At 36.1% G+C, this 12,236-nt stretch overlaps 1 pseudogene; it reads left to right on the top strand.

The window, feature by feature from the left end:
* Positions 1–10,237: 10,237 nt before the first annotated feature.
* Positions 10,238–11,948, top strand: LOC139890630 (uncharacterized; annotated as a pseudogene).
* The last annotated feature ends 288 nt before the right edge of the window (positions 11,949–12,236 follow it).

Genomic DNA, 12,236 nt, shown 5'->3' with positions numbered 1-12,236 from the left:
TACGCAACGGGTTAAGAAATTATTTTGACTCAATATATCCGAATATTGGACTTCGTGATTTAGAAAAAGCGGCTAACATGCAACATAAAGAAGCATGTTATGCTTATGGATTAGTAATGTTCGCTTCTCACCAAAGTGAGAACAAGAACATCGGGCTACAACTATTAAACAAAACGTTTCCACAAGTGACGGAGTCGGTAATTAGGGTAAGAAATGAGGTTTTTAGATTGTTACGGGACTGTTGGACATTACGTAACCCTCGTCCTTTTGACGACGTTACAACACGCTATCTTATCAACGGCCATAATGGTTATGTTCCACAAGACCAAGGATGGGAAGTAATCCTAGTAAAACCAGAATGCATGACTTGTTTCTGGACGTATGAATTACGTGTCTTTATTGCCTTTGCTGAACGACTTGTGTACTAGCTAGAATTATCTTCACAACTATCTTGTATCAAAGTTATTGCGTGCTATATTTCATGCTTTATGTAAAATAAGCGGTATTGTAATTTTGTAAAATATTGTATAAAAGTTTGAACAATATTATTATAATCAGTTTTTCATATAGAATTGTAGTAGTTGAATTGTATATTAGCTACTAAGTATGAACTTAACGGGTAGGTACTACCCGAATTTAAACTTATAAAATGCTAATATGAAGAAAAAGCTTTTATAAATGAGTTCATATTATGCTACGAAATACTATTAACTACTCTTAATATTCTGTATGATTAACTTGTTCCATTTGAATATTTTAAAGGAAATGGCACCGACTACTCGACACACCGTGAATATGAATGAAGAGGATTTCCGTACTTTTCTAGCTTCAAACATAGCCGCAGTACAGGCTGCGCTACATACCAACAATAACCTTGGATCTAGCAGTACAGGAAATCGTGTAGGATGCACCTACAAAGAATTCACTGCCTGCAAACCTTTGGAATTTGATGGAACCGAAGGACCGATCGGATTGAAACGGTGGACCGAGAAGGTCGAATCGGTGTTTGCCATAAGTAAGTGTACTGAAGAGGACAAAGTGAAGTACGCTACGCATACCTTCACAGGTTCTGCGTTAACATGGTGGAATACCTATCTAGAGCAAGTGGGACAAGACGATGCGTACGCACTACCGTGGTCAGCATTCAAGCACTTGATGAACGAGAAGTACCGTCCCAGAACCGAGGTCAATAAGCTCAAGACAGAACTTAGAGGGTTACGAACCCAAGGATTTGATATTACCACGTATGAAAGACGATTCACAGAATTGTGCCTATTGTGTCCGGGAGCATTCGAAGATGAGGAAGAGAAGATCGACGCGTTTGTGAAAGGATTACCGGAAAGAATCCAAGAAGATATAAGTTCACACGAGCCCGCCTCCATACAACAGGCATGTAGAATGGCTCACAAACTAGTGAACCAGATTGAAGAAAGAATTAAAGAACAGATTGCTGAAGAGACCAATGTGAAGCAAGTCAAAAGAAAGTGGGAGGAAAACGGTGATAAGAATCACCAATACAACAACAACAGCAATTACAACAATAATCGCAACAATTATCCCAACAATCGCAACATCAATCGCAACTACAACAAACGGCCCAACAACAACAACAACAACAGCAACAGCAACTACAACAATCATCCCAACAACAATAATAACCGCAACAACAACAATAATCAGAAGCAGCTATGCCAAAGGTGTGAAAAGTATCACTCGGGGTTCTGCACCAAATTTTGCAACAAGTGTAAAAGAAATGGTCATAGCGCGGCGAAGTGTGAGGTCTACGGACCAGGGGTTAATAGAACGAAAGGAACAAATAGTGTCAGAACGAGTAATGGCGGAGCAAGTAGTGTCGGAGCAAGTTATGCCAATGTAGTTTGTTATAAATGTGGAAAACCGGGCCACATTATTAGAAATTGCCCGAACCAGGAGAACACGAATGGACAAGGCCGCGGAAGAGTTTTCAATATTAATGCGGCAGACGCACAGGAAGACCCGGAGCTTGTTACGGGTACGTTTCTTATTGACAATAAATCTGCTTACGTTTTATTTGATTCGGGTGCGGATAGAAGCTATATGAGTAGGGATTTTTGTGCTAAATTAAGTTGTCCATTGACGCCTTTGGATAGTAAATTTTTACTCGAATTAGCAAATGGTAAATTAATTTCAGCAGATAATATATGTCGGAATCGAGAAATTAAACTGGTTAGCGAAACATTTAAGATTGATTTGATACCAGTAGAGTTAGGGAGTTTTGATGTGATAATCGGTATGGACTGGTTGAAAGAAGTGAAAGCAGAGATCGTTTGTTACAAAAATGCAATTCGCATTATACGAGAAAAAAGAAAACCCTTAATGGTGTACGGAGAAAAGGGAAACACGAAGCTACATCTTATTAGTAATTTGAAGGCACAAAAACTAATAAGAAAAGGTTGCTATGCTGTTCTAGCACACGTCGAGAAAGTACAAACTGAAGAAAAGAGCATCAATGATGTTCCCATTGCAAAAGAATTTCCCGATGTATTTCCAAAAGAATTACCGGGATTACCCCCACATCGATCCGTTGAATTTCAAATAGATCTTGTACCAGGAGCTGCACCAATAGCTCGTGCTCCTTACAGACTCGCACCCAGCGAGATGAAAGAACTGCAAAGCCAATTACAAGAACTTTTAGAGCGTGGTTTCATTCGACCAAGCACATCACCGTGGGGAGCTTCTGTTTTGTTTGTCAAGAAGAAAGATGGTACATTCAGGTTGTGTATCGACTACCGAGAGTTGAACAAACTTACCATTAAGAACCGCTACCCATTACCGAGAATCGACGACTTATTTGATCAACTACAAGGCTCGTCTGTTTATTCAAAGATTGACTTACGTTCCTGGTATCATCAAATGCGGGTGAAAGAAGATGATATTCCAAAGACTGCTTTCAGAACACGTTACGGTCATTATGAGTTTATGGTCATGCCGTTTGGTTTAACTAATGCACCAGCTGTGTTCATGGACCTTATGAACCGAGTGTGTGGACCATACCTTGACAAGTTTGTCATTGTTTTCATTGATGACATACTTATTTACTCAAAGAATGACCAAGAACACGGTGAACATTTGAGAAAGATGTTAGAAGTATTGAGGAAGGAAAAATTGTACACTAAGTTTTCAAAGTGTGCATTTTGGTTGGAAGAAGTTCAATTCCTCGGTCACATAGTGAACAAAGAAGGTATTAAGGTGGATCCGGCAAAGATAGAAACTGTTGAAAAGTGGGAAACCCCGAAAACTCCGAAACACATACGCCAGTTTTTAGGACTAGCTGGTTACTACAGAAGGTTCATCCAAGACTTTTCCAGAATAGCAAAACCCTTGACTGCATTAACGCATAAAGGGAAGAAATTTGAATGGAATGATGAACAAGAGAAAGCGTTTCAGTTATTGAAGAAAAAGCTAACTACGGCACCTATATTGTCATTGCCTGAAGGGAATGATGATTTTGTGATTTATTGTGACGCATCAAAGCAAGGTCTCGGTTGTGTATTAATGCAACGAACGAAGGTGATTGCTTATGCGTCTAGACAATTGAAGATTCACGAACAAAATTATACGACGCATGATTTGGAATTAGGCGCGGTTGTTTTTGCATTAAAGACTTGGAGGCACTACTTATATGGGGTCAAAAGTATTATATATACCGACCACAAAAGTCTTCAACACATATTTAATCAGAAACAACTGAATATGAGGCAGCGTAGGTGGATTGAATTGTTGAATGATTACGACTTTGAGATTCGTTACCACCCGGGGAAGGCAAATGTGGTAGCCGATGCCTTGAGCAGGAAGGACAGAGAACCCATTCGAGTAAAATCTATGAATATAATGATTCATAATAACCTTACTACTCAAATAAAGGAGGCGCAACAAGGAGTTTTAAAAGAGGGAAATTTAAAGGATGAAATACCCAAAGGATCGGAGAAGCATCTTAATATTCGGGAAGACGGAACCCGGTATAGGGCTGAAAGGATTTGGGTACCAAAATTTGGAGATATGAGAGAAATGGTACTTAGAGAAGCTCATAAAACCAGATACTCAATACATCCTGGAACGGGGAAGATGTATAAGGATCTCAAGAAACATTTTTGGTGGCCGGGTATGAAAGCCGATGTTGCTAAATACGTAGGAGAATGTTTGACGTGTTCTAAGGTTAAAGCTGAGCATCAGAAACCATCAGGTCTACTTCAACAACCCGAAATCCCGGAATGGAAATGGGAAAACATTACCATGGATTTCATCCCTAAATTGCCAAGGACTGCAAGTGGTTTTGATACTATTTGGGTAATAGTTGATCGTCTCACCAAATCAGCACACTTCCTGCCAATAAGAGAAGATGACAAGATGGAGAAGTTAGCACGACTGTATTTGAAGGAAGTCGTCTCCAGACATGGAATACCAATCTCTATTATCTCTGATAGGGATGGCAGATTTATTTCAAGATTCTGGCAGACATTACAGCAAGCATTAGGAACTCGTCTAGACATGAGTACTGCCTATCATCCACAAACTGATGGGCAGAGCGAAAGGACGATACAAACGCTTGAAGACATGCTACGAGCATGTGTTATTGATTTCGGAAACAGTTGGGATCGACATCTACCATTAGCAGAATTTTCCTACAACAACAGCTACCATTCAAGCATCGTTTGAAGCACTTTATGGTAGAAAGTGCAGGTCTCCAATTTGTTGGAGTGAAGTGGGGGATAGACAGATTACGGTTCCGGAGATTATACAAGAAACTACCGAGAAGATCATCCAAATTCAACAACGGTTGAAAACCGCCCAAAGTCGACAAAAGAGCTACGCTGACATTAAAAGAAAAGATATAGAATTTGAAATTGGAGAGATGGTCATGCTTAAAGTTGCACCTTGGAAAGGCGTTGTTCGATTTGGTAAACGAGGGAAATTAAATCCAAGGTATATTGGACCATTCAAGATTATTGATCGTGTCGGACCAGTAGCTTACCGACTTGAGTTACCTCAATAACTCGCGGCTGTACATAACACTTTCCACGTCTCGAATTTGAAGAAATGTTTTGCTAAAGAAGATCTCACTATTCCGTTAGATGAAATCCAAATCAACGAAAAACTTCAATTCATCGAAGAACCCGTCGAAATAATGGATCGTGAGGTTAAAAGACTTAAGCAAAACAAGATACCAATTGTTAAGGTTCGATGGAATGCTCGTAGAGGACCCGAGTTCACCTGGGAGCGGGAAGATCAGATGAAGAAGAAATACCCGCATCTATTTCCAGAAGATTCGTCAACACCTTCAACAGCTTAAAATTTCGGGACGAAATTTATTTAACGGGTAGGTACTGTAGTGACCCGAACTTTTCCATGTTTATATATATTAATTGAGATTGATATTTACATGATTAAATGTTTCCAACATGTTAAGCAATCAAACTTGTTAAGACTTGATTAATTGAAATAGGTTTCATATAGACAATTGACCACCCAAGTTGACCGGTGATTCACGAACGTTAAAACTTGTAAAAAACTATATGATGACATATATATGGTTATATATATAGTTAACATGATATTATGATAAGTAAACATATCATTAATTATATTAACAATGAACTACATATGTAAAAACAAGACTACTAACTTAATGATTTTGAAACGAGACATATATGTAACGTTTATCGTTGTAACGACATTTAATGTATATATATCATATTAGGAGATATTCGTACATCATAATATCATGATAATATAATAATTTAAAATCTCTTTTGATATTATAAACATTGGGTTAACAACATTTAACAAGATCGTTAACCTAAAGGTTTCAAAACAACATTTACATGTAACGACTAACGATGACTTAACGACTCAGTTAAAATGTATATACATGTAGTGTTTTAATATGTATTCATACACTTTTGAAAGACTTCAAGACACTTATCAAAATACTTCTACTTAACAAAAATGCTTACAATTACATCCTCGTTCAGTTTCATCAACAATTCTACTCGTATGCACCCGTATTCGTACTCGTACAATACACAGCTTTTAGATGTATGTACTATTGGTATATACACTCCAATGATCAGCTCTTAGCAGCCCATGTGAGTCACCTAACACATGTGGGAACCATCATTTGGCAACTAGCATGAAATATCTCATAAAATTACAAAAATATGAGTAATCATTCATGACTTATTTACATGAAAACAAAATTACATATCCTTTATATCTAATCCATACACCAACGACCAAAAACACCTACAAACACTTTCATTCTTCAATTTTCTTCATCTAATTGATCTCTCTCAAGTTCTATCTTCAAGTTCTAAGTGTTCTTCATATATTCTACAAGTTCTAGTTACATAAAATCAAGAATACTTTCAAGTTTGCTAGCTCACTTCCAATCTTGTAAGGTGATCATCCAACCTCAAGAAATCTTTGTTTCTTACAGTAGGTTATCATTCTAATACAAGGTAATAATCATATTCAAACTTTGGTTCAATTTCTATAACTATAACAATCTTATTTCAAGTGATGATCTTACTTGAACTTGTTTTCGTGTCATGATTCTGCTTCAAGAACTTCGAGCCATCCAAGGATCCGTTGAAGCTAGATCCATTTTTCTATTTTCCAGTAGGTTTATCCAAGGAAATTAAGGTAGTAATGATATTCATAACATCATTCGATTCATACGTGTAAAGCTATCTTATTCGAAGGTTTAAACTTGTAATCACTAGAACATAGTTTAGTTAATTCTAAACTTGTTCGCAAACAAAAGTTAATACTTCTAACTTGACTTTTAAAATCAACTAAACACATGTTCTATATCTATATGATATGCTAACTTAATGATTTAAAACCTGGAAACACGAAAAACACCGTAAAACCGGATTTACGCCGTCGTAGTAACACCGCGGGCTGTTTTGGGTTAGTTAATTAAAAACTATGATAAACTTTGATTTAAAAGTTGTTATTCTGAGAAAATGATTTTTATTATGAACATGAAACTATATCCAAAAATTATGGTTAAACTCAAAGTGGAAGTATGTTTTCTAAAATGGTCATCTAGACGTCGTTCTTTCGACTGAAATGACTACCTTTACAAAAACGACTTGTAACTTATTTTTCCGACTATAAACCTATACTTTTTCTGTTTAGATTCATAAAATAGAGTTCAATATGAAACCATAGTAATTGGATTCACTCAAAACGGATTTAAAATGAAGAAGTTATGGGTAAAACAAGATTGGATAATTTTTCTCATTTTAGCTACGTGAAAATTGGTAACAAATCTATTCCAACCATAACTTAATCAACTTGTATTGTATATTATGTAATCTTGAGATACCATAGACACGTATACAATGTTTCGACCTATCATGTCGACACATCTATATATATTTCGGAACAACCATAGACACTCTATATGTGAATGTTGGAGTTAGCTATACAGGGTTGAGGTTGGTTCCAAAATATGTATAGTTTGAGTTGTGATCAATACTGAGATACGTATACACTGGATCGTGGATTGATTCAAGATAATATTTATAGATTTATTTCTGTATATCTAACTGTGGACAACTAGTTGTAGGTTACTAACGAGGACAGCTGACTTAATAAACTTAAAACATCAAAATATATTAAAAGTGTTGTAAATATATTTTGAACATACTTTGATATATATGTATATATTGTTATAGGTTCGTGAATCAACCAGTGGCCAAGTCTTACTTCCCGACGAAGTAAAAATCTGTGAAAGTGAGTTATAGTCCCACTTTTAAAATATAATATTTTTGGGATGAGAATACATGCAGGTTTTATAAATGATTTACAAAATAGACACAAGTACGTGAAACTACATTCTATGGTTGAATTATCAAAATCGAATATGCCCCTTTTTATTAAGTCTGGTAATCTAAGAATTAGGGAACAGACACCCTAATTGACGCGAATCCTAAAGATAGATCTATTGGGCCTAACAAACCCCATCCAAAGTACCGGATGCTTTAGTACTTCGAAATTTATATCATATCAAAGGGTGTCCCGGAATGATGGGGATATTCTTATATATATATATATGCATCTTGTTAATGTCGGTTACCAGGTGTTCACCATATGAATGATTTTTATCTCTATGTATGAGATGTGTATTGAAATATGAAATCTTGTGGTCTATTGTTACGATTTGATATATATAGGTTAAACCTATAACTCACCAACATTTTTGTTGACGTTTAAAGCATGTTTATTCTCAGGTGAATACTAAGAGCTTCCGCTGTTGCATACTAAAATAAGGACAAGATTTGGAGTCCATGTTTGTATGATATTGTGTAAAAACTGCATTCAAGAAACTGATTTCGATGTAACATATTTGTATTGTAAACCATTATGTAATGGTCGTGTGTAAACAGGATATTTTAGATTATCATTATTTGATAATCTACGTAAAGCTTTTTAAACCTTTATTATGAAATAAAGGTTATGGTTTGTTTTAAAAATGAATGCAGTCTTTGAAAAACGTCTCATATAGAGGTCAAAACCTTGCAACGAAATCAATTAATATGGAACGTTTTTAATCAATAAGAACGGGACATTTCAGTAAGGGTTGGCACGTGCATGCTAACAAGTTCCGTTTTTATGGGGGGGAGACGAGTGTTATGAGAGGGACGGCCAAGAGGAAAGGGAAGGATAAGAAAAAGATTGTGTCGGACGGGTCGTTTCGGTTACAAGATTCGAGTGGCGAGGATAAGATTGAGGAGACTTCTAATCGGAATGCTAAAGGTGGGTTTACTTTTGTGAGTGTTGAAGGGAAACGTCTTGATGCGGGGTCGGGTAAACCTTTAGATGGTGGCGGTTTTTAAGATCAATTTAGGGATGCAGGTTTGGATGAGGACCGGGTGATATCGAGTCTTCTTTTTCGTACAAAGCAAATGCGGATGAGGGCGTTAACGATTCAAACGGTGGTTCTTGATTGGGGTTTTTGATGGATCTTCGTTTTATTCTCGCTTAGTTTTTGTATTTGTATTCTTTTGTGTTGTTTTGCCCACGTTTAGGCTCGGTTTTAGATAGCGTCTCGACTCTCGAGTTGGCTTGGTAAGCTCTGTTTTCTGTCTTCGAGCCTTTTTGTGGTGGCCTTTTGTTCTGTTATCTCTGTTTTGGAGATTATTTTATATAAAGATATTTTTTTTTTTCCCAAAAAAAAAGTTAGATAGATACACGTAAACACTATATTACGTCATCGCCTCCGGTGTGTTACCTTGTAAAACCGTCGGTGAAATTTTTATGCAATCAAATGGTTCGTATTCAATTATTCTTGCTAATATCTATTTTATGTTCTCCATAATCAGTTTATTGTAATTAATTGCAATTGCGATCGTCATATTTTAGGGCTAAAAATGTATTTGAAATTTAAATTGATCCAATTTCGATGTTGAATATCTTCAATTACAAATTCGATTCATGCTATTGAAGCTCATGTGTTGATACGAGCATGGGTCACAAACAACAAATCATACTTCCATCCCATTATCTTGATTAGCCCATTATCTTTGTTAGTGGGCCGTAGTCAATTTAGTCCCAAACCGCAAGTTGAAGTGGTTGAAAATGCAGAAGTAATTAAATGAATAACGGGTGTGTACATGGTTGTATAACTGGTCAAACATGACCCATGATCAGGGCTACTATGCATGCATGAAACTATTATATATATGCACTTAGTTTTGTATTTAAAGTATGATGAATGAAATATTTGGTTAGTCCAAAGTTTCTTTTTCAAAAGTCTATATTTTTTTTTTTTTTTTTTTTGAGATTAGCCATCTCGGATCGACTTTATCATTGGAGTTAGCGGTCGACTCGAATAGACCGTATCAATTGTATATACATACATAAACTTCTAACGGTCATTTTAAGTAATCAAGAAAATTATATACCTTTTTTTACTGTACATTTTGTATTAGATTTCAATTGAAAAGGATTTCGGCCGAATATCTTTAGGGTTCTCAGCAATATTAGTATGTAAATGTTGAGGAAATAATGGATGAAGTAAACAACTGCTGAAATATTGGTGGTTAATATATTTAATTAGAAGGTTACTGGTAGTAACTTGTTAACAGCTCTCATGTGTGGTAATTTACTTCTTTGTACAATATAAGTTCTTAAATAAGGTTTTACAAAGTGACTTTTTTTTTTCCTCGTTATAACCTTGATGCAGACTATGTACATTCGTGTAAAGCGCAATTAGACGACCTATTTTCTGCAATGTGATGCAACTGAAAAAATTCTAGACATTAAGCAAAAGTTGCATAACCTCATTGATCAACCAGTTAATGATCAGCGTCTAATTTTAGTTGCAAGCGGAGAAGTCTTGGATGATTTAAAGACAGTGGCAGATCAAAAGGTATTCAACCTTCCTTTTTATGTTGAATCTTATCTATCATGATCCACAATAAATAGTCTTTGTCTACCCCTTACTTAGTAGTACTAGGGACGGCACAAGTCACTTTTGTATAGAAATGACTATAGGCGTCAATACGGGGCGGGTTGGGTAACAGTTCCCAATGGAAGAAAATATAACCCAAATATATATGTTAGACTCGTGAGAGATAAATTATAACCCAAATATATCCATTTGTTAGTTGGGGAAAGATCGAGTTTGTGCATATTTTTCTGAACCTGAATCCCCCTTTAACTATGGTAACCTGAAATGTGGGCTGGCCTGACATTCATCTTTATAATAGCCCCTCGGGTCAGGGGAAGCTGGATATGGGCATGGTTAAATTGGGACAAAGGTGGTTCTAGGTTAGGACCGAATGAGTGGATAGAAGGTATGGTTTCTGAACCTGTTACTATCTCTAGTCCTTTGTACAGGCATTTTATTGACATTTTTCTTCGATGTGTTTATAGGTTGAAAACGATGTTATTGTGGCACTTGTGTTGAGAAAGGTTACACTCCTCATATTTCTCATAATTGTTAATTGCTTGGTGCTTTATTAATTCGGTATTTTGCATATATTTGTTTTGTATAATACCTCTTCTGTTTGCAAGTCCTTATACCGAATAGATGCTCTTTCAAAATTTTGCAGGCACCCTTACTATGATTTCTCTAATCTCAAACCCAGGAAATTGTTTAAATTACTAATAAAAAGTTGTAAGGTATTCCCCGTTCGGGTTACCCGGGAAGGGTGAGTAATCCGACCCCATACTCTACTGTATAAAGCAAATCAGGAATACTCCTTGGCTGTTTCCAACCCTTACATTGGCACCCCAATATTTGAACCTGAGACCTCTTACAAAGATGTCAGGGGCCCAACCACTAAGCTACCCTGTGTTGCAAAAATTACTGATACTATGGAATATGGTGACACGATGGCCGGGTTGGAACCAGGGTAAAAAGGCTTTGGGTTGACCGTTGACCCTGGGTCCCTGGCCATTGCTAGTATAGGTTGGGTTGGGCTTTTGAGAGCTTTTTTTATCCATTTAAAAGATATTATATAAATAGTTAATGCATTAATGATGACTTTAGATATACAAGTACAATCATAATTTGGAGAAAGTAGTTATGAAAATAATATGTAGACATCGATCCACCGTCAACCCTTTGACCTGTTTGGCCATTCTTCTTTCAGCTGAAGGTTAGATTTGACCCATTTGAGATACTATTTTTTTTTTTTTTTTCCAAATCAGCTTGTTTTAAAGTAACTGGTTTCATATTGTCTTTACAATACAATGCCATCATAGTGCTAAAGTTACTGATGTTCTAAATGATCATTTCATTTATTCTTGTTTTTAAGACTCTTCTAAGTTTTCATTATAAAATCAAATTGGTTTTCTTACAATCAGATGATAATGAATTTTAGAATGTAAACATAGTGAGACCAGATGATTTTTATCAGTCCCGTGATGCTGATACTACCAGTAGTTGGTAAAGTAGTAGAAGTCTGTATGGACTATGGAGCACCCTTCTTTTAAAAGAAATTATGTAATATTCATGGAATTGTAAACTCTAAGCCTCATAATGCTATTGTTTATGATGCAGTATCATTCAGTGACTTGGTAGTTTTAGTTTGATATTGTTACCGTTTCCGTATTAGATTCTAAAATATAAAGTTGTTGGATGGAAGGAGTATGATAGTCACATTGTTGTACTCGACTTGGGTTGTGAACAAGTTGTCTCTATCGATAGATTGAGTTAGATGGGATCGAATTTCATGTTT

The sequence above is a fragment of the Rutidosis leptorrhynchoides genome, chromosome 2 (genome assembly GCF_046630445.1).
Source record: "Rutidosis leptorrhynchoides isolate AG116_Rl617_1_P2 chromosome 2, CSIRO_AGI_Rlap_v1, whole genome shotgun sequence".
NCBI lineage: Eukaryota > Viridiplantae > Streptophyta > Magnoliopsida > Asterales > Asteraceae > Rutidosis > Rutidosis leptorrhynchoides.
This window is presented reverse-complemented; position numbering and strand designations above follow the sequence as displayed.